The 22,191-nt window shown below is 37.7% G+C and overlaps 1 pseudogene; it reads left to right on the plus strand.

Annotated features, from left to right (window-relative positions):
• Positions 1–12,982: 12,982 nt before the first annotated feature.
• LOC101566316 lies at positions 12,983–16,388 on the plus strand (annotated as a pseudogene).
• The last annotated feature ends 5,803 nt before the right edge of the window (positions 16,389–22,191 follow it).

Consider the following 22,191-nt stretch of genomic DNA (forward strand, 5'->3'; position numbering starts at 1 on the left):
GCCATCTGTAATATCCCAAGGACTAACATAATTCTAATTGGGGAAAAATTGAAATCTTTTACTCTCAGATCTGGTGTAAGACAAGGATATCCTCTATTACCACTACAATTCAATATAGTTCTGGAATGATTAGCTACAGCCTTTAGTCAAAAGAGAGAAATAAAAGGAATAAGAATAGGTAAAGAAGAAGGTAAACTGTCCTTATTCGCAGATGACATGATACTTTACTTGGACGACCCAAAAGACCCCGCCAAGAAGCTACTAGAATTAATACACAAATTCAGTAGCATAGCAGGATACAAAGCAATACCTGAAAGTCAATAGCATTCCTCTACTTAGATGACAAACTCACTGAGATGGAAATTAGAGAAACAATACCTTTTACAATAGCACCACAGAAAATAAAATGCCTTGGAATTAGTTTAACTAAGAGTTCAAAGATTTTTTCAAGGAAAATTGCAGTACTATGAAAAGAAAAGCTCATAGAGGATTTTGGAAAAGGGAAAGATATTCCCTGCTCCTAGATAAGAAGAACCAGCATCGTGAAGATGGCCATACTCCCAAAATTGTTGTACAAGTTAATGCAATCCCTATGAAAGTACCTCCAACATTCCTCACAGACCTAGAGAAATCATTCCTAAAATTTCTTTGGAACCAGAAAAGACCTAGAATATCAAAGGCAATCCTAGGCAACAAAGACAAGGCAGGAGGCATTACAATTCCTGACTTGAAATTAATCTACAAGGCTACTGTGATAAAATCAGTATGGTACTGGCAACAAAAGAGACCTGAGGATCAATGGAATAGATTAGAAGATGCAGAAGCCTCTACAAACACACTCATCCACCTTATCTTCAACAAAGGTGCTAAACACACTTCCTGGAAGAAAGTTAGCCTCTTTAACAACTACTGTTGGAAAAACTGAGTCTGTATATTCCAAAAACTAAAACTTGACCCAGGTCTATCACGATGCACAAAGCTAAAGTCAAAATGGATTAAGGATCTAAGCATTAAAACAGACACACTAAATCTCCTGGAAGAGAAAGTAGGAGGAATTCTTGAAGACATAGGGGTAGGCAAAGAATTCATGAAGAAAAATCAAGTTAAACGGGCAATATTTGAAAGAATTTGCTACTGGGACCTTTTCTTGTTGAGAAGATTTTGCACATCAAAAGAAATTACCAACAAAGTGAAAAGACAACCTACAAATTTGGGAAAAAAACTTAACTAACAAGCACTCAGATAAAGGTCTGCTCTCTAGAATTTATGAAAAACGAAAAAATATTACAGCCTCCAAATTTAAAGACCTAAACCAGAAATGGGCATCCGAGATGAACACACACTTCTCAGAGGAAGAAATTAAAGAAGCTAATAAATATATGAAAAAATGCTCAACATTGCTAACCATCTGTGAAATGCAAATTAAACATTAAGATATCATCTCACCCCAGAAAGAATGGCTATCATGGAGAAATCAACCAACAGCTGATATTGGAGAGACTGCGGCGAGAAAGGAACATTTCTCCACTTGGTGGGAATGTAGCCTAGTGCAACCATTATGAAAATCAGTCTGGAGACTCCTTAAAAAACTAGGACTGGTAATCCCATTCAATTCAGCTGTCCTCCTACTGGGAATTTTCCCAGAGGAAATGAAATTGTCATATCATAGTGATATAAGTGCTCCTATATTGATAGCAAGCAGCACAATTTGTGATAGCCAAAGCTTGGAAGCAACCAAGATGATTGTCACCTGTGGAATAGATGCAAAAGATGTCATATTTTTATACAATAGAGTATTACTCAGCTATAAAGAATGATAAATGTGAAGTCTTTATGTTTAAGTGAATGCCCCTTGAAGATATACTCACAAGTGAAACAAACCAGACCCACATGTGTAAATATCACATAGTTTCCTTACTGCTAGAACCCAAAAAAAAGAAATAAGAATAGAAAGGTAAAACAAAATTAAAAGGAAAGTGAGAACTAAAGGTTTAAAAAATGAAGAGAGAGCAAGGAGAAAAGTCAGAAAACATGATAGTGAAAAGCCAGATATTTATACATACAAATGGTTAAGGCAATGCTCCTGAGAATCTTCAGCAGGTTTTTGAAACTAGCAGTTAATTAACAGGATTTTCACTCTCACTAAATATACTGATCTCTGTGAACTATGCAACTGCATTGAAGATAGCAATGTGTATTACTAGAGTCATGCTTGGAATGCCTGTCATTCTGGTCTTCTCAATATGTACTGCTTCTCATGTCATACCAATTACTGCCATACTGTTTCTCAAATAAATGTTTGTTTAAAAAGAGGGGGAATAAATGAAAACAAGAGACAAAAAAATGTGTTATGATAGTCCTGCTACAATGCTGCATATGGTTAGATTTCTAAATTTCTGTGAAAAAATGTGTAATTGTTTCTTCCTAATTTTTAAATATTTTTCTATTTTTTTTTCTTCACATTCTGTAGGGATTTAAAGTTTATTATATTGGGGCCAGGGAGGTAGGTCTGTAGAAGTGCTTGCCTGGCAAGCTCAAGGGCCTGAGTTCAATCCCTGGTTCCACCAAAATAATAATAATAATAATAATAATAATAATAATAATAATAATAATAATAATAATAATAAAATTTATAATGATACTTGATGGGAAATACTTGTTCCATGTTATGTCTAAGATGTTTGATATTCAGGCAGATAGTGAGGTTAGGCTCAACTGCTTATGTTAATTGGTAATAATATCATTAAGCTTCTCTTCTAAAGGGTTAACAAATTAAGTTTGCAGACCAAAAATTGGAGAAAAAGAAGGGCTGCAAGGACAGCCAACATTTTGGCCCTAGTCTTTCAAGGTCGGAGAAGACTCAGGACATAGGGGCACCTGTTCTGTAACATCCAGTAACTTAGTTGTGTCCCAAACTTTCTGATCAAGGAGATTATGGGGCCAAAGAGGAAAGTGATTCATGATGTGCATGTGCCTAAGGAGAGTCGCATAGAGAGAAAACACTCTCTCTGGCTTTCACAGAGAGCAAATTGGTCAAGCAATGGCCGTGACTCATCCACATGGCTGACACTGACAAAGGATCTGCAAATGGCTGTACAGGGTTTCAGGGTAAGTCCTGAGGGGATTTGACTGAAGTTATCAGATACAAAAATTGCATTTTTTTATTATATAGGTCTTGCTTTATCTTGGTATCAACCATCCAGCAGAAAAGTATAAAATTGTAGTTTAAAAAATAAAGCCATATTAATATGCTGAGCTGTAAAAGGCTCAACTCAACAACTTCTGACACTGCCAGTCTTGTGGATAACCTACTACTATTATAGACAACTGGACTATATTGGATAACTCTGCTGAATTCATGCACCTAAAATATATGACTAGCGATGGAATATATATCTCTAACAATAGTAAACAAAAAATGGAGATATGAATGGACCAATTTGTAGTGGAAAAAATATATATCTGTGTATACAAAATAGCATAAATATACAGCTACTTTCTCTTAGTTCAATGAAAAAAAGGTTTTGAACAAATAATGTTTAGATAAGACATCATATATGTATCTTGTACTAGGAATAACTACTACAAAGAGAACAATACGCAATGTATTAGTTATTGTAACTGTACAACTAACCTGTTTTTAAACTGTATCATTGATACTTCTTTCTCAATAGAATTATCAAAATAAAAAATGATAAAAGTGGTGTGATACATTAATAAAGGCTCATTTGTTACATAGGATTTAATAAAACTACCTCTGCTCTTCAGCTGTGCACTCTTGGTTTTATTCATTTGTAGATTCACATAATTTTAATGTCACATGACAATTCTGAAAATTCTAGATTGCTCTAATAACTAGTCAAAAATAAATACACTACAGTAGAAAATTGGATAGATAATTGTGCCAAAGTAGTCTATATCTGCAGTTCTAGTACTCTGGGAGGATGAGGCAGGAAAGTCACACATTTAAGTTCATCCTGGGCAGGTTAATGACTTAAGGAGAACCTCTCTAAAATTAGAAAATTGAAAATGAGGGGCTGGGGCTGTATTTCCGTAAAAGAACTAGAAAAAAGAATAGAGTGAGGGAAGAAGAGAAAAAGAAACGAAGGAAAGAGAAACAAGAAAAAAATCTGTAATTAAGTAAAATTTAATATCTTTCTCATCGATTTTCTGCTTCTTATTTCCAGAGCCTGTTTTTAACATTTTGGCCTAAGGTTAAGAACACTGAGAAATGCCAAACTCCCTAATTTCTTTTCCTTAAAGGTTATTCTGTAAAACTAGACTTTATTTGTTTTTGTCATTTTAAATTAAATTTTTTCAACAAATTGAAACAGTATTCAAGTTACTACAGTGTCCCGTCTGAAAATCAAAGAGAAAAGAAAATTTAACTTGGCCAAGTTCTGCAAATGACAGTAATGGCTGTGGGAAGAACATGAGTTTTTCATTGTGCTTCCAAATGACATTGTATTTTAAAGTGCTGATAAGTTAGTAATTTTTTTAAAAAGTGGTGTTCTTGTTACACAAAGAGAAGTTTAAGCTGTGCTTTCCAGTGCTCTCTTTTCTCCAAAGCACTGGAATTATGCTCTTTGTTCCATCCCTGCCCAGCTGCTGCCTAGCAAGCCCACAAAGTTGACTTCACAGCTGTGCAGACTGCTCTATGTTTCAGAGCTGAAATTTCCTCTCAGTAGTCTTAGTTATTTGGGCACAGATTCAAGTAAGCACAGTGAAATGTTTTGAATCTTGTTTCATTTTACCTTTTCTTGGAGATCATGCATATCTTTGTATTGTGGGAATTATGTAAAGTGATTTGGCAACTTTTAATAAAGGAAGGAGATGTAATGTTTCCATTGACAGAGTGAAGCTAAGCATTTAAGCAGTTTTTAAGTAGTTACATTCTTTCCTTCAACTGTAATTCTGATTGTAACCAAGCACATGTATAAGTTGACATCTGTGCTTGGCTCCTCATCCTGGAATTCGGAGTCTGTTTGATTTTTGGAGGGGTAGAGGGAGCCGGAAACTTCTTCATAAGAGTATCTCTGATGTTTTCTGTATTGATGTTCCATTCACCCCTGAGCCCAGTGGTCTTCTTTTTCCAGGTTTTATCCTCTCACAGAAGATCATATTTTCTGAATTGTGCCCCAGTTCTCCAAGACAACAGAATTTAATTAGCTTTTGTTTCCTCTCATAAATGATCTACTTACCTCATGGTCAATTAATCTTATAAATTTATAATTTATGAAATTGATGAATGGTATAAATTTGTGACGCTTTTTTCCTTCTGAATTAATGTGGTTTTTTTTTTTTTTTTTTTTTACATTAGCCTTCCACATACTTTCTTATGGGCATTTTGAAGGCAAAATGAAGAGTTTTTTTCTTTCATTTTTTTTGATACCAAAATTTAAAAAATAAGGCACATTGTAACTGCAATTTCAATTAGAATTGAATACCTGAATTTTATTCATTTGAATTATTTTAAACTAAGTTTTGAAGAAAACATAGATATGTAAGTATAAGGATGTATAGATATATAAAGGATACATAGATATATACAAACACACTAACATCCTGCCTCTTGCTCTGCCTTCAAGAAATATTTGTTCCTTGGAATCTTAGAATTTTGCTTTTCTCATCAAATTGATTGGGTTGAGTAGAGACATAACTTAAAAGATTTAAAAAGAACAAGATTTATTTTTCTTACAAACAGTTAAATGCTTCTAACCTGACAGGTAATTAAGGTAGTTAGATTAGAAGTTCCCTAGATAAATATCAGCAAATTCATGTTTTAAAATGTTTCAATGGAATTTAGGAGATTAAAATCTAAACAATAAGTCATCATGGAATCTTTTTCTGATATGGATGAGATTTAAATAAATAATTCCTTTGTTCTTATTCAGTCCATTTAGGATGCTATAACCACATACCATTGAGTGGGTGGGTTATAAATGACATTCATTTCTTATAGTGCTAGGAGATAAGAAGTAAAAATAAAGGTACCACCAAATCCATGACATTGAAGGCTGGGTTCATAAACAGCCCTGTATTTACTACTTTTTCACTTGGTGAAGAGGCAAGGGAGTCACTCTAGGCTTTGTTTATAAGGACACTAATCCCAGGAGCCCTCAATACCCAATCACTTCTGAAGGGCCCTGGATAACAAATGTCATCATATTTGCTGTTAGGATTGCACCAAGAAAATTTGGGGAGGACACAGATATTCAGACATAGCAATTTGCAAAATTGATCTTAAATCCTGTTTCTTCTTATTGCATTCTGCCTCACATGAGAAACAAACTTAAAGACAAATATGTGTCACATGAACTGTCAAAAGTATTGTTAATTCAACCTATATTGCAAGGATACAAAAGAGAGTACAAATGAGTTGTGGCAGTTTTGCCACCTTAAAATTGTGCCATAAAACTAAACATATATATTCAGTTCAACTTACCATAAAATCTTCTGATAAATCATAAGTATTTCTCAGAAACTATTTCAGAGACATTTATTGAAGGAAGCCAATGAAATTGTCTTTTGGTATCTGTAGGTGATTGGTTCCAGGACTCACACAGATACTAAATTCTGTGGATGCTCAAATCTCATATAAAATGCCACAGTAGTGGGCTGGCCAGATAGTTCAGCAGAGTAAAGTGCCTACTTAGGCAGAGCACAGTGCCGGCCCTACCCCCAGGGCTCTGAGATGGAGATTAATACTGGGTGTGGTTGTGCAAGCCTGTAATCCCAAGGATTGGGAGGCTGAAAACAGAAGAATCACTGGGAGCCCAATCCACACTGTGAGACCCTATGACCCTGTACTAAATACATTCTTTTTTAAAAAGCCACAGTATTTACATAACCTGTGCATAAACTCCAGTTACTTTAAACTTTAAATTACTTTTAATATCTAGTGGAATATAAAGATAATGTATTTTATTATTATGCTATACTACTGAGGCAATAATAATAAAAGTATCTGTACATTTGCAGTTCAGGTACAATTTTGTTCTAATAGACTTTGCATACATTTTAATAGACTTTGCTTGATTTTGATTCTTGACTGATCACAAAACAATGTATGTAAAGTCTATGAATAGAGATGGACAATTTTAAGTTTTACATTTCTATACAAATAATTCATATGAAGTCTCCATTCTGCCAAATAGCATATTTTTGTAACCTTAATTATGTACTTAAAAGAAAAGTATCATATATTAATGTGCATTCTCATTTGAGACAAATTGCCTGACACACACAATGTAAGGAGAAGTGATTTATATTGTCTCATGGTTTCAGAGATTTCAGTCCATAGTTTTCGGGCTCCAAGACAGAACTATTAATGTAGAACGGCATGGCAGAAGTAAGCTGGTTAGCTCACTGCATCTTGAAAGCATGAAGCAGGGGAAAAGAAGGAGGCAGTCACTGTCTACACTCTCCAAGATCAACCTTCTGACCTTCCCAGACACATCTGAAGCATGTTTAACTAATCTCCTAGGTGTCTCTCAAGCTAATCAAGTTGACAAACCAGATGAATCATCACACTATATTTATAGTACACAGTATGCATGTATGCTATAATGTTTTAAATCTAGTAAATGTATCATGAAGTTATTTTTCTTCTGTCCACAATTCTTGGCATAGAGCTCCTAAACCCACCAGTATTTCTGAAGTGAAAATGATGAAAGGAATACATTTTGTTCTAATGAGACCTGGCCCCTAGAGCAATTCAGGATGGGGCATGCCAGAAACATTAAGCCATGATTAGAAGCTGGGGTATTTAAGGCCTAATCCTAACTCCCAGGGAGGGAAGAAGAACCAATCATCTCTATGTAATTAAATGGCCATTTTAAAAGTCCTTGATGATAGGGTTCATAGAGATTGCACTTTGGCAAATGCATCACTGAGTGAGAAGAGTGATGCACAGCATGTACACTGGGACAGAGGCCCAAGCGCTTCTGTTTCTCTATGTCACCATATGTTGCTTCTCATTTGTACTTTTATATTAAACTTGTGAGTACATTTTCCCAAGTCTGTGTGCTGACTTAGGAAATTATCAATGTCAAGAATTAGAAGTGGCCTGAAATCTGAGACTGGTGTCTGGTACAATGGCAATATTATCTGATTGAATCTGTACCTGTAGAGTCAGTACCTAACTAGCTATACCATCAGATTTTTAATGGAGTTGTAGGAAATTCTGCTGGTGTAAAAATTGCTTGACGATTGCCAGAATTAAAAAGTAAGTCATCTAACTTGCCATCCTTCAGATAAGGAGAGTTAAAATACATAGCCAGATAATCTCAGTTACTTTTCTTTCATTATTGTAACAAAATACCTCATGCCCAAAATTAACAAATGAAAAATTTATTTAGCTCACAGTTTGTGGAAGTTTCAGTCCATAATTATCTGGCTCCAAGGCAGGGTGGACTGCATAGGGCAAAGTTCATGGCAGCAGAAGACAGAAAAAGCAACAAGAGCAAAAAGAAGAGAGAGCAACCCTCTTTTCTTCTCTTATATTGTATGTAGGCTACCTGCTCTAGGGTATGTGTAACACTCCACCCATTTCCATGCCATCCTCTTACACAAGATGAGGATGTTTAGAAAGTGAGGACTCTGGCCCCATCCTGAGTCATTCAGTTAAACTTCTAGACTTCTCAAGTTGACGCAAAGTATCAACCATTATAATCCACCACTTGGCAACTTGGCAATGGAACACATTACTTTGAACTGGTCTTTAGATACAAAGACGTGCTTATTCTTATCATTTCATAAATTGAACATTATAGCAGCTTTTACAACCCTCAAGAACCAGCACTAAGCTCATCAACATTATATTACTTTAGAAACATGACATTCTGCCCTGCCCCCTCAAAGACTCATGTACCTCTCCTTATGCAAATGGCATTTAGTCCATCTCTCAGAGTTGCCAAAGTCCTAACAGTTTCAATACTGCTGAAAAGTACAAGTCACAAGTCTCTGAAATGTAAGCCAAACTTTGAGCTGCAAGCCCATGTACAAATTAAAGCTAAACACTTGCAACAATCAATGGCTCAAGATAAATATCAAATCTAGCAAGTCAAACATTAAGTTCTCTGTTCAGCAGCTGATGCCATCTGAGTCAAGTTTTGAGCTTCAAAGATCAGGGATGGGTTCCTCCCTATGGCACTTCTTGTGGTTGTAGCTCCCATGGCCTCTCTGTTGGGCCCACTATGCGCCCTCCTTTCAGCTTTCCTTAGATATACACATCCCAAGATTTTCTGAAATTCTGGGGTTTCCATTGCACTTTTGGCTCTACCCTCACAGCCTCACATACTGCCTTCCCAGGGGGACACTGCCTTGTATTCTAGGGCTTCTGAAATCAAAAGACAATCATTTTTAATCCAACAACTCTTGTATTCTAATGTACCTGAAACAAGCACCATATAGATGATGCCAAGGTCTGCTGTCAGCTGGAGCAATGAAGAGGCTGTCCTCCCTCCTGAAATGTAAGCCAAACTTTGAGCCCATCAACATTATATTACTTTAGAAACATGACATTGTGCTCTGGCCTGCCCCCCAAAACCCATGCACCTCCCTTTATGCAAAAGGCGTTTAGTCCATCTCTAAGAGTTGCTATAGGGGTCAAGTGCCTGGATCTAGGCATCCTGAATCCAATTCTGAGGAACACATTTTTAATGCTGCCACCATTCTGGGAAATGGTGCTCTGCAGCTTTCTCCTCCAAGTAAATTTTTAACTTTTGAAGTTTTGAGGCTACCAAGGACAGAGATTTCCTGCTTCTTGTGATGCCTTCAGAGCATTTTTCTATTCTCCAGTTCCTTCTCAGCAATGAAGAACTCCTCAGTTCTATCTTTGTGGTTCACAGCTTTTCTGGTGCTTTGTCTTTGGCCAGAATCACAATGCCTTGAATTATTCTGTTGGATTCTCTGTTCTTTGTCTCAACATAAATCTGGCTAATAGCCCCAACAATAGCCATGCCACTGCATCAACATTAGACTGACTAGAAATCTGATCTTCCATATTAATTAGTCCACCACCCTTAATATCAGTCTCAGGCAAAGTCTCTGGACATAAGCAAAATGCAAACAAACTTCTGCCAATCCCTAATGCATATTGTCTGGATGCCAGCAATCAGTGCAATCCTCCTTCCAAACAAAAACCACCCAAATGCAGTTTTTAGAGGCAGGATTTCTAATAGCCTTCTGGTGTTCTGAACTCTGACTATGATCTCTCACCAAGAACAGGTTAAAACCTTGCAGCTATACCTTTTCAGGTGATGTTGCTGAGCACTTTCAAACTCTTCCCTCAAGAGATTCCCAAAGGCTCTTGAAATACATGATCAGATACAGTCAAAGCAATGACCCCATTTCTATGGTACTTCTCACTTCTTGCTAAGAAAAAAAAAGCCTGATGACAAAAACTAAGGAAGAAATGCTTGTAGAGGCTTCAGTCCCCCATCAGCAGACCCCAAGGCAGGAAGTGTGGCATAGGGGCCACATTCAAGGCAGCTGAAGTCAGTGAATGAAGCAAGAGCAAAAAGTGAGGAGTGTAAGCCTCTTTTTCTCCTGTATATGGTGAGAACCCAACCCAGGGCAGGTGTAGCATGCATACCATCTCTGTGTCCTCTTCATGGGATGAGAACATTTGCAAAGTGAGGAGAATGGCTCCTTGCTGAGTTGCTTAAACTCATAAAAAAATCTCAATTTTTTGACACAATGTATCTACCATTACATTATATGCAGATATATCTATATCATTTTTTATTCAAATGCACACATTTTAACACACAAGTAATTTTTTAGGAAAGTTCAATGATTTTGTATATTTATGTCATTACCAGTGCATAATCATTGAAAATATTTAGTTTAATGGTATATCATTGAATTTGTTGATATACACAATTTACTTAACAAGTCTCAAGTATGATTATTTCATGGCATTATCAATAATTGTAAGCTTTTAACCACATTATCCACATTAGTATTTAGTGTAGTCTTTTATTTCTGTGACATTTTAGGACAAATTGTACTAAGAAAATAATCTCACAAAAGTTGTAAAAGGTAATAAACCTGTGATTTTTCAAAACACTTTCTATTTTCTTCCAAACTAAAATGACACTTGAGATAGCATCATTTCTGTGAAATATACTTAATAATACTAAAAAGTACTAATAATCTGAACTCTGGAGAGTCTATGTTCTAAACTAGCTTTCAGAAATTCATTTATTTATTAAACTAATTTGCATCGAAACAAAACTTTTAATTTATTTGGAATGGAATACACTGGAGGGATTTTGGACTGAATCTTTGGATAAAGAAAGATAGTCCATTAATCAAAAAAGACAAAGGGAACATAAATCAAATTTCTCTGGTAAAATGAAATCAATAGGATTCTGACAAGCTGAGTTAAACAATATGTTATTATTAACTTCAAATATTATCTAGTGTGGTAAAATGATTTTATTTTATTTTATTTGAGGATTTTCTTGAACACAATAAGCAGAATTATATAATTTGGGAGCATAGAGTAATCAAGTATCAGTCAAGTATTATTGAGATTGCAGTGAAAATCCTTTGAGAAAAGCATTTTATTTATCTTTCTAAAAGCAGGATTATGGTCAGATAGCTGCTTCTAAAGTGTGACTCACAAAACAGTATTTCTGGGTTCTGGATTGCTCTCCTCTTCTGGAGTGAGAGTCCAAGTTTTTCACACTTTGAAAAAAACATTAAATAAAGCAAACAAAAAACACTGAAAAGATGTTTTCAAGAAAGAAAACAATGAAGCATGGGAGAGAAACTTGCTATGCAGAGTTGAGCTTGGGCCATTAACAAGAAAAAGAAAAAGTGGGAGAGAAAAAAGACAAGGACACACCCAGGAAAGAGAGCTTGGGCTGTCACGGAATGCTGTGATAGCAAAGCCTTCCTGGAGTCCATATATCCTTCTATGCCTGTAAATCTTGAAGAAATAGGTGAGAATTTCTTATGTACAGGTATTTATTCTTTCCATAATTTTATTGAGAAACAAATAGCAATGAGACAGTTTCAAACCAAACTGGTAAAATAGTTCCAATAATTAACACATTGCATACACTCTTCCTAGTGGCTATTTGCTGTACAAGATGCAGACATGATATCCTACTAACAAATACTATTAGAACAAATCCCTCTATTCATTAAGAGAATGTAACTATACATCTATTCTAACCATTTTGAATACACAGATACAAAATGGACATTCATCGGCATCCCCTTTTTTGTTTAGTTCCGTTATTTGAATATTATAGGTGTGTAAACTCAGCAAAATATTCTAAAAGAGTCCAGTAGTCCATAATAGTATTGGGTCTTCTGCTTGACTGGCAGTGTCAGAAATTGTTGACTTGAGTCCCCTACAGCTCAACATAACAACATGGCTTTACTTCTTATACTTTGCTTTAATACTTTCTGCTGGATGGTTAAGACCAAGATAAAGCAAGACCTGTGCAACAAAAGCTGTAGCTTTGGGATCTGATAAGGTCAGTCAAACTGAGTGTGAACTTTTCAGAAGAACTTGAGCATAATTTCAATGGGATGGCCTATTGTGAGGCATGGGATCTCATCGCTGCCTCTAAAGACCTGTACAGTCAAATTTGTAGGTCTTTAGAGGCAGAAATGAGATCCCATGCCTCACAATAGCCCATCCCATTGAAATCACACTCAAGTTCTTCTGAAAAGTTCACACTCAGGGAACTAAAAGGCCTGTCATGTGTCTGGGCACTTAAAATTAATGGCTCATTGTGGACAGGTCACAGTTGCTTTCCCAGCTAGCTTTTGTTGTGCATTGATCTGTCTCATTGCGACTTGTACAAAAAATGGACCTGGATGTTAGTCTTATTACCATGAAAATGAAGAAGCTACATCCAAAATATTAAGTGGTTCATCCAAAAATTCATATAGATATAAATGTGACCAAAAATCAGAACTCACAGCTTTAGCAGACTTGTAAGGAACCTGTCCCATCATGGGGGACATGCTAGGCTACATCCCACACCCCCCACCTTTGCAAGAGCCTTGCAGGGCTGCAGAACACACCCACACCATCAAGGAAGCCTTGAGGCAGTGTGGTCTGGCCCTCACACTGTCTCAGGATCTTGTAGACCTTCAGTCTACCCCACCACTCATAGGAGCCACACTGAGACCTTGACATCCCCAGGAACTTTAGTGACTGATAGCCCCCCTTTACACCATTGCATGAGCTTCACCCAGCTTTGCCCTGCTGCCCCCATCAATGCAGAAGCCAAGCTGAGGCCCTGACGGAGGCCCTAGTGAAATTTGGGAGATTTGAAAATTTCAAAGCAAAGGAGTAAAAGGCAACTTTAAATCTTCAGCCCATTCAGAACAGGTCCAGGAGACAAAGTTATAAAAAAACTTGCAAGTTATATAGCTGAAATTTCTGAAATGACAGAAAATGAGTTGAATGAATAAATCCATCAGGATACAGAAGAAATCAAATCACAAATAATCTTTCAAGTAAAATACAAAATCACGATGGTGAAAGAATTGTTCAGTACATTTAAAGAAGACATAGATTTAAAAAATAGAGAATAGAAAAATGATGGAAATATTAAATGAACAATTCAGAAAGAAAGAGAATGCATGTAACAGATTCACATAGATATCCAGGAGGTTAAGAATTGCACTGAAGGGCTGGCCAAATAGCTCAATGGATTAAAGTTCCTGCTTAGGCAGATGCAGGGGTCAGGAGTCTGATTCCTATCCCTGCTGTGCTGGCCACGCCCCCAGTGTGCCCTGAGATGGCCATTGAGATGGGTGTGGTGGTACATGCCTGTAATCCCAGCTCTTGGGAAGCTGAACACAGGCGGATCACTACAAGTCTGACCTATGTAGTGAGACCCTGTACCTGTAGACCCTGTACACCCTTACTAAAACATGAAAAAATAAAAATAAATAAACAAAAAGAATTGCATTGAAAGCTATAAAAAGCTCCTTGAATGAAACTGAAGATAGACTTTCAGACCTTAAAGACAGCACTACAGCTGGAGATTGTGAAAAGAAAGATCTCTTGAAATAATACGAGGGAATTCCACTGAGCCCAGCCCCCATATTCACTTTGAAGACCATAGGATAGCCTGCCCCCTAACCATCCCACTTGAGTTCCTCTGAGCCTGGGTACCTGTCCTTGCCCTGAAAACTGCCAGAGAGACTCTGTAGCCAAAACTTCTCCACAACCCTCCTGCCAGAGTTCCGCTAAGCCCAGCTACTCCTCTCTAGCAAGAAGACCTCCAGAGAGCCCTGACTGCCACAGGGACCTGAAGAAGCCTTGGAGAGCCCTAACCTGCACCAGCACACCATTGAGAGAGCTTTGTAGAACTTCGGCAGGCATGTATCATCATAGGATCCTCTTGAACTGTAGCTTGCCCACCTCCCCTCAGTGTGGTGGAAGCCACATTGAACCACACACAGCCGGAGCTCTGGTGAGTTTAGTCAGCTCTCCCACTCTCCTGAGAGCCTTGCTCACCAACCCCTAGCTCCCTACTATAGCTGCAGAGTCAGGGGGAACATTGGAGGCTTCAAAAAGTGACAAAAGGAAGGAACAAAAGGCAATCACATACCTCTAGCCACTGAAAACAAGTCAAGGAGACAAGGTCATAGGAGAACTTGGGAAGTTCCACACTTCACCCACTCTGCAGTGGCTGTGCAGAGTCCGATGCTCCTCCTTGTCTAGCAGGTACCCCTCTCTGGGAAAAGGAGCAGCTTGAGAACCAAACTACAGACCTTTGTTTAGAACCTGAACTAGAAGCCGCCAAAGCAGATGTGTCCTTACCATGGCTCAGCAGTCTGTGGCCTGCCTCCCACCCATCATCCAGTAAGAAAATGGATGGCTACATTTTGAGCTTGGTCCAGAAAAATACACATCCTTTAAGGACCAACAAACCCAGGATCAAAGTGAATGCACACCCCACGAAAGGGCTTCTGAGGAATGCGAGCGTGTGTGTTAGGGCCGCTAGGAGCAGTGACCCGCAGCCAGCAGTGTAAACCTGAAGAATTCAAAGTTCCGTGTTTGCCCTCTGGTGGAATGCCCTCTCTGGAAAACTCGACTTTCTCCCGGCTGAAGCAGTGGTCAAAGGAACCCAAGGCAGCACTGGAAGGCAAGAGGCTGACAGTGTCTGAGGGTTGCTTAACAGGTGCTGCCTTGGAGCTCCCAAGCAAACATCTCCCCCAAAATGCCGAGGCAGCCTCCCAGGATCAAGCTTGGTGTCCTGCTGCCCCGGGGATCAGGACAGTACCCTAAAGAAAGTGATCAGACCCCGGCTGCCGCTCAGACGAAGAGTCCAGGCCAGGTTCCCAGGCTCGTGCAAGAGCGCAACGCTGTACAACTTCGTAAAAAGATGGCTCAGAAGAGCAGCCTGCAGCCAGCCCTGGCTCCCGGTCCTCCAAGCTGCCTCTTGCAGCCTTTGTGGCGGAGGGGAGGCCGGCCTTGGACTGCAAAAGCGAGGGCTCTTCTTCCCAATGCCCGGAGGACTTCCCGCTGGTGAAGGTGCAGTTCACCCCAGGGCAGCAGCCAGAGCCAGACTCCACCGCCCGCTACAGGAGCGTGGGCCACAGGAATGCGAGCCACAGGAGCACGGGCCACAGGAGCATGGGCCACAGAAGCAGGGGGCGGCTTGAGGAGCTCCACCTTGCGGTCATAAGCCAAGCTCCCCCGGGGCTGGGCAGTGGCCTGCCCATGGTCAGGGAGAAAGCCTGCCCCGCTAGCAAGAAGTGCCGCTTCATGGACGAAAGGGCCTCGTGCAAGGGCCAGAAGGGTGGAGGCGGGGCTCAGAGGACCTGCACAGCAGGCCTGTGGGCACAGGTGGCCATAGGGCCCGAAACAAGTCGCATGGCCACTGACAGGAGGCCGTGGTGGCCAAACAAAAGCGCAAACGAACCAATTACTGGCGTTGGAAGTCCTCAGCTGAGATCTTCTATGAAGAGACTCTGCGGAGGACCTGTCAGGGTTGCCTGGCAGCACGTGGGCATGTACCCACTGCCCCTGCCTCTGCCCTACAACCCCTATGCCCACGCCACCAGTGACTCTGAGTACTCTGCCTAGTGTGAGTCCCTTTTCAACTCTACCGTGGTAGACACCAGTGAGAAGGAGCAGGGCCTGAACACCATGAACTACTTCAGCAACAGTGAGTCCAGCATGAGTGAAGGCAAGTTTGTGGACCAGAGCACCACCACCCAGTGATTGGGAAAAGAGTGGGGGCCTGACATGGTCCCAGTTTTTCCAAACTCTTCCAATGCAGATGGTCACTACACCTAAATCTACAAAAACCTTAGTCAAAATTAAGGCTTCGCACACCCTCAAGAAGAAAATCCTACACTCTCGGTCTGGCTCTTTGAAGCTGATGACCACAGTCTGAATAGCATTGATGTGAGGTGGCTTTCCCCTTAGTTTCTGATGCAAAAGGGGAAAAGGGATATTTTAGTTTTTGTGTAATGCTTTCATGAAATTGCTTTTATTGAGATAAAACCAAGGTAAATTATGTCTCCTCTATGTATAAACACTAGGGCCTTTAATGTAAGGTAAAGAATGTATTGCTAGTTAGAAGTAAATATTGAGCTTGCAATGGTAATTGTGCATGACTTTTGTGCTCTCAGCTGATTTTTATTTTAATTTTCAGAGCATCTAGTAAGGTACAGATTTTTGACCTTTAAATTTTAATGGGATGAGACATTTTGCTTCCAAGGTCAGTCAGGTGGGTGGAATTGTTCAGGACATTTGTCCCTTGATTCTTCAGGGCAGAGCTGGTGGCACAGCATTGAGTACTGTTGTGGGAAGTAAGCCCCAAGGCCATAGTTTTCTATGTCTTTTTATATGCAATCTGCATTTGTCACATCTTCCTCAATCTGTTTTCTTCTCAGAACTGTGCTGTTTAGTGGACTAAGAACTTATAGACCAGATCGCAAATTCAATGGTAACAATCTGGATGGGGTGCTGGTATTACCTTCAAAGGACTTAGAAAACCTTTTGGCACACTTGGTGCCTGGTTTCTGGTAACAGTAACCTTTTCTTGTGCCATATATCCAGCATTTTGATGCCTTTCCAGCCTTCTCTAATTTGCAGCAAATGTAACAATTAGAGAACTTGCTTTTGGGGTAAAATGTTGGTACTCTGGTATAGAGAAATTCATTCTACATGAAAACACTTTGGGCATGATTCTAAGCCCAGAATTGCTCACTGAGCATTGTGTAACCTAAACATTGGACTGAACAGTAGTGTAATCCAGTCCAGACTTGACCACTGACCTTAGCTGGAAGGGCTTAATTTTATTTATTTCTTTTTTTTGTGAATAGTATTGTGTAAAATTGTTCTTATACCAATATATGCCTATTTTATGCATGAGTAGTATTTATTTTGCTATTCCTCTCATTAAATTACTGTATGATATAAACACCATGCTTATATACATAATCATTGTGTAAATTTAATATAACACATTATATGCTGTAATAAATAATTTGTTTTACTGCAAGAAAAAGAAAGCATCTCTTAAAAATAACAGGAAACCAGGAAGTAACAGTACAACAGATGCAAGACAATGAAAAGAAAAATAATATAAGACTAGTTCATATCAAGGGAATAGCTGGAGTTAATACAAAGGACATAAAAAGAATGTTTGCAGGGGCAGGGGATATGGCTCAGTGGAATAAGTGCTTCCCTGGCAAGCACAAGAGTCTGAGTTCAATCCGTGGTTCCACCAAAAAAAAAAAAAAAAAAAAGAATGTTTGCAGAAGTAGTAGCAGGAAATTTAAAAAGCATGGGGAAAGATCTGATATACAGATAAGGGAGACATATAGAACTACACTAGCCATAATCAAGATAGACTGTCACCCAGACACATAATAATCAAGATCCCAGAAATTGAACAAAAGAATAGAATATTAAAAGCTGTTAGAAAAAAACATGTCACCCATAATTGAAAGCCCATCAAAATCACTGCAGATTTCTCAACACAAAGGATAAAATCAAGAAGAACTTGGAGTGGGGCTGGCCACATAGCTCAGCAGATTAAAGTGCCTGCTTAAGCAGACACAGTGGCTGAGGTTAGATCCCCCAGAATGCTGTGCCAACCCAGCCCCCACCCCCAGGTGCGCTGAGATGGCAATTTGAGGCTCCACATGGTGGTATGTGCCTGTAATCCCAGCTCTTGGGAGGCTGGACACAGGCAGATCACTACAGGTCTGATCTATGTAGTGAGACCATGTAGACCTTGTTGATCCTGTAATAAAATGAAAAAAAAATGAGTAAATAAATAAATATAAAAATAAAAGTAAAGAAGAACTTGGAGTGAGATAATTGAGGTCCTGAAAGAAAAAAAACTTTCAACCCATATTGATGTATTGTACAAAACAATCTATCAAATGTAGTGGAGAGACTAGTAACTTTCATGACAACGAACAACTAAAGAAATTCATGATAATCAAACCAACCTCACAAAGAGAACTGACAGATATTTTAGAAAGAGACAAAGATGACCACAACTTCAACAACAACAGAAGAGAAATACCAAGCAGAGCAAGTAATTAATAATAATGGAAAAGTAGGGATTCTAGAGTAGAAAAAGACCATGACAAGGATAAGCCAATACATGTCAACTAAAACTGTCAACATAGAGACTGGATGTGGTGGCAAGGCCTGAAATCGCAGCTCTTGGGAGGCTGTAAACAGACGGATCACTATGAGTTGATCTACTAGTGAGACCCTGAGCACCCTGTGGACTCCTCCCTAAAAATATATAAATAAATAAATAAAACTGTCAGCATAAATGGTCTTATTTCACCAATTTAAAAAGTAGGATCACAGACTAGATAAAAAAATACAACAATAGGCACAGAAGAAACACATTTAACTAAAAAAGAAATTAATAGACTGAATATCAAAGGATAAAAAACAATACTCCATATGACAGAAACCCAGAGAAAAAGCAGGGGTAGCTGTCCTGGTGGCTGACAATGTCAAATTCAAGCCAAGTATGATTAAAAGAGACAAAGACAGTCACTACATACTTGTTAGGGGAAAAACTGAAAGAGGAAGAGATAACAATTATAAATATATATGCACCCAATATAGGAGCAACCAACTATATAAGACAAATTTTAGCAGACATAAAAATCTAATGAGAAATAAAATAATTGTATTGGGGAACTTTAACATCCTATTTTCACAAAGAGATATATTAGCTATGCAAAAAGTAAGCAAAAAAGTAACAGAAATAAATCAAACTTGTGAGAAAATGGACTTCGGAGACCTTTAGGTGTGTTCCACCCAACAGTGACATTCTTCAAAATAGATCATGTGCTCACACGTAGAATATGCTTAAGTAAATGCAAAGGAATCAAACTTATCCTATGCATATTATCTGATCATAATTCAATGAAACTGGAAGTTATTGAGAAAAGAAACATCAAAAACTTTATAAACATAAGGAACCTAAATAATACCCTTCTGAACAATCAATGGGTCACAGATGAATTTAAAGAAAAAATTAAACAATACTTATAATGAAACCAAAAATTGAGATACAACTTACCAGTACCTGTGGGATGCAGTGAAACCTGTCTTAAAAGGGAAATTTATAGCAAGATATTCTCATATCAGGAAAGCAAAACAAACCAAAATAAACAATCTTATGGGGCATCTCAAATTCCTAGAAAAAGAAGAACAAGTCAAGCCTAAAGCCAATAGAAGGCAGGAAATTATAAAGTTCAGAACAGAAATAAATGAAATGAAGGAAAAGAAAACAATACAAAGAATTACTGAGTTGGAGAGAAGGCTCTTTGAAAGACTAAATAAAATTGATAAACCCGTAACCAACGTTTTTTTTAAAAAGAAAGAAAAAATTCAAATTAATACAACAAGCAATGAAAAGGGTAAAATCTCTACAGACATTATAGAAATTCAGGAGATTATCAGTACTTATTTCAGAAATCTTTACTCTCAGAGGATGGAAGATACAGAAGAAATGGACATATTCCTAGGTACATAGGACCTACCAAAGTTGAATCAAGAAGATATAAACTTCTGAATAACCCAATATCAGTCAATGACACTGAATATGTAAAAAAAGAAAAGAAAAGAAACCTACCAACAATGAAAAGCCCAGATCCTGATGGATTCACAGCTGAACTCAACATTTCTTTCTTTGTTTTTTTTTTCTCTTCTTCCAATTTTACATGCATACATCTGGTAATATGAATAACTGGTTAGAAGACAACACTATGTATTACCAAAAAGAAATTCTCATTACTTTTCACATTAAATGAAATTCTATATCACTTGTAATTTTTTACTGTTTTTATTATATTTTATACTCTCTTTAAAAATTAAAAAATAAAAGTCATTTAGCAAGGATTTAATGTTAATATATTTGAAACTCTTCAATGAAATTGAAATTGAATCATTTCTCCCAAAGTCATTCCTAGATGACAGTATACTCTGATATCAAAATCAGGGAAAGACTCAACCTAAAAGAGAACACTAGACCAATTTCCTTAATGAATATACATGCAGAATTCTCAGTAAAATACTAGTAAACAAAATGTAGCAAATCTTCAACATGATTATGTAACTTGACCAAGTGGGTTTGATCCCAGGAATTCAGGGGTGGTTCAATATATTCAAATTGATAAGTGTAATGCACCACCTGGACAGATTAAAGATTAAAAAAGACCAAAGATTAAGAAAGCACATATTCATCTCTATAGATGCAGAAAAAACTTCTGAGAAACCACAATACTCATTCATGATCAAAAACCTACAGAAAATCGGAGTAGATGGTCTTTACCTCAAACTGATAAAACCAATATCCAACATCATACTACATGGACAAAATCTGAAAGCATTTATATCTGGAGCAGACAAGGATATCCACTGTCAGCAACTGTATTTAATTTAGCTCTGGGAACATTAGCTAGACCAATTAGACAAGAAAGAGCAATGAAAGGAATAGTGATTGGAAAAGAAGAAATGATATTATTGTTATTCTCAGATAACATGATACTCTATATAGAAGACACCCAAAACTCTATTAAAAGACTCGTATATTTAAGTAGCAAATTTAGTAGCACAGCAGGATATAAAATCAACTCTTAAAAATCAATAGTATTTCTCTATACAAACATTGAATCTACCAATAAAGCTATTAGAAAATGAAATAGTTTAGAATAATTCTCATACAGAAAGTAAAGATTTACACATCAAAAATTATATTACTTTGAAAAAGGAGATTGAAGATCTCAGAAAATGGAAAAATTCCTTGTCTTTGGATAGGAAGAATCAACATGAAGAAAATGGCTATACTCCCAAAATTGGCATACCTATTCAATGAAATCCCAATTTAAATACCATTACTATGTCTCAGAGATCTAGCAAAAAAAATCCTAAAATTCATCTGGAATCAGAAGAGACCTACAATAGCAAAAACAGTCCTGGGTAACAAAGGAAAGGTAGGAGGCATTACAAACCCTGGTTAGAAATTATACTACAAAACTATTTTAATTATTTCAGCATGATACTGTAAAAAAAAAAAAAAAACAAAAAAACAAAAAAAACAGACCTGAGGATCAATGGAACAGATTAGGAGATTTAGACAACTACAAACATACTCAAGCACCTTATCTTTGACAAAGGGTCCAATGGTGTTCATTGGAAGAAAGTTAGCCTCTTTAATAATTAGTACTGGAAAAACTGGCTTTCCACATGCTGAAGGGCTGAAATAGACACATGCTTAGAACCATGCACAAAACTACAGTCAAAATGGATCAAAGATTTAAATATTAAAAGTGAAGCACTAAATCATCTGTAAGAGAAAGTAGGTATAAACTTTAAGAACATAGGAGTAGGTAAAGATTTCATGAACAAAAACCAAACTGCACTGGAAATTCTTCAAAGAATTAACAACGGGAATGCCATCTTTTTGAAAAGTTTCAGCATGTCAAAAGAAATCATCAACATACTAAGAGAAACACCCACAAATTGGGAAGAAATTTTAGCCCACCATCTATCAGACAAAGGACTTTTGTCTAGAACACATACATAATTTTTAAAAATCAGGCCCCATAAATCAAAGTACCAGTCCAAGGTCTAGGGAGATAGCTCAGTAGAATAAGCACCTGCCTGGCAAGCACAGGGTCCTGAGTTCAACCCCGGTACCACCAAAAAAA

This window comes from Octodon degus, unplaced genomic scaffold (genome assembly GCF_000260255.1).
Source record: "Octodon degus isolate 3935 unplaced genomic scaffold, OctDeg1.0 scaffold00082, whole genome shotgun sequence".
NCBI lineage: Eukaryota > Metazoa > Chordata > Mammalia > Rodentia > Octodontidae > Octodon > Octodon degus.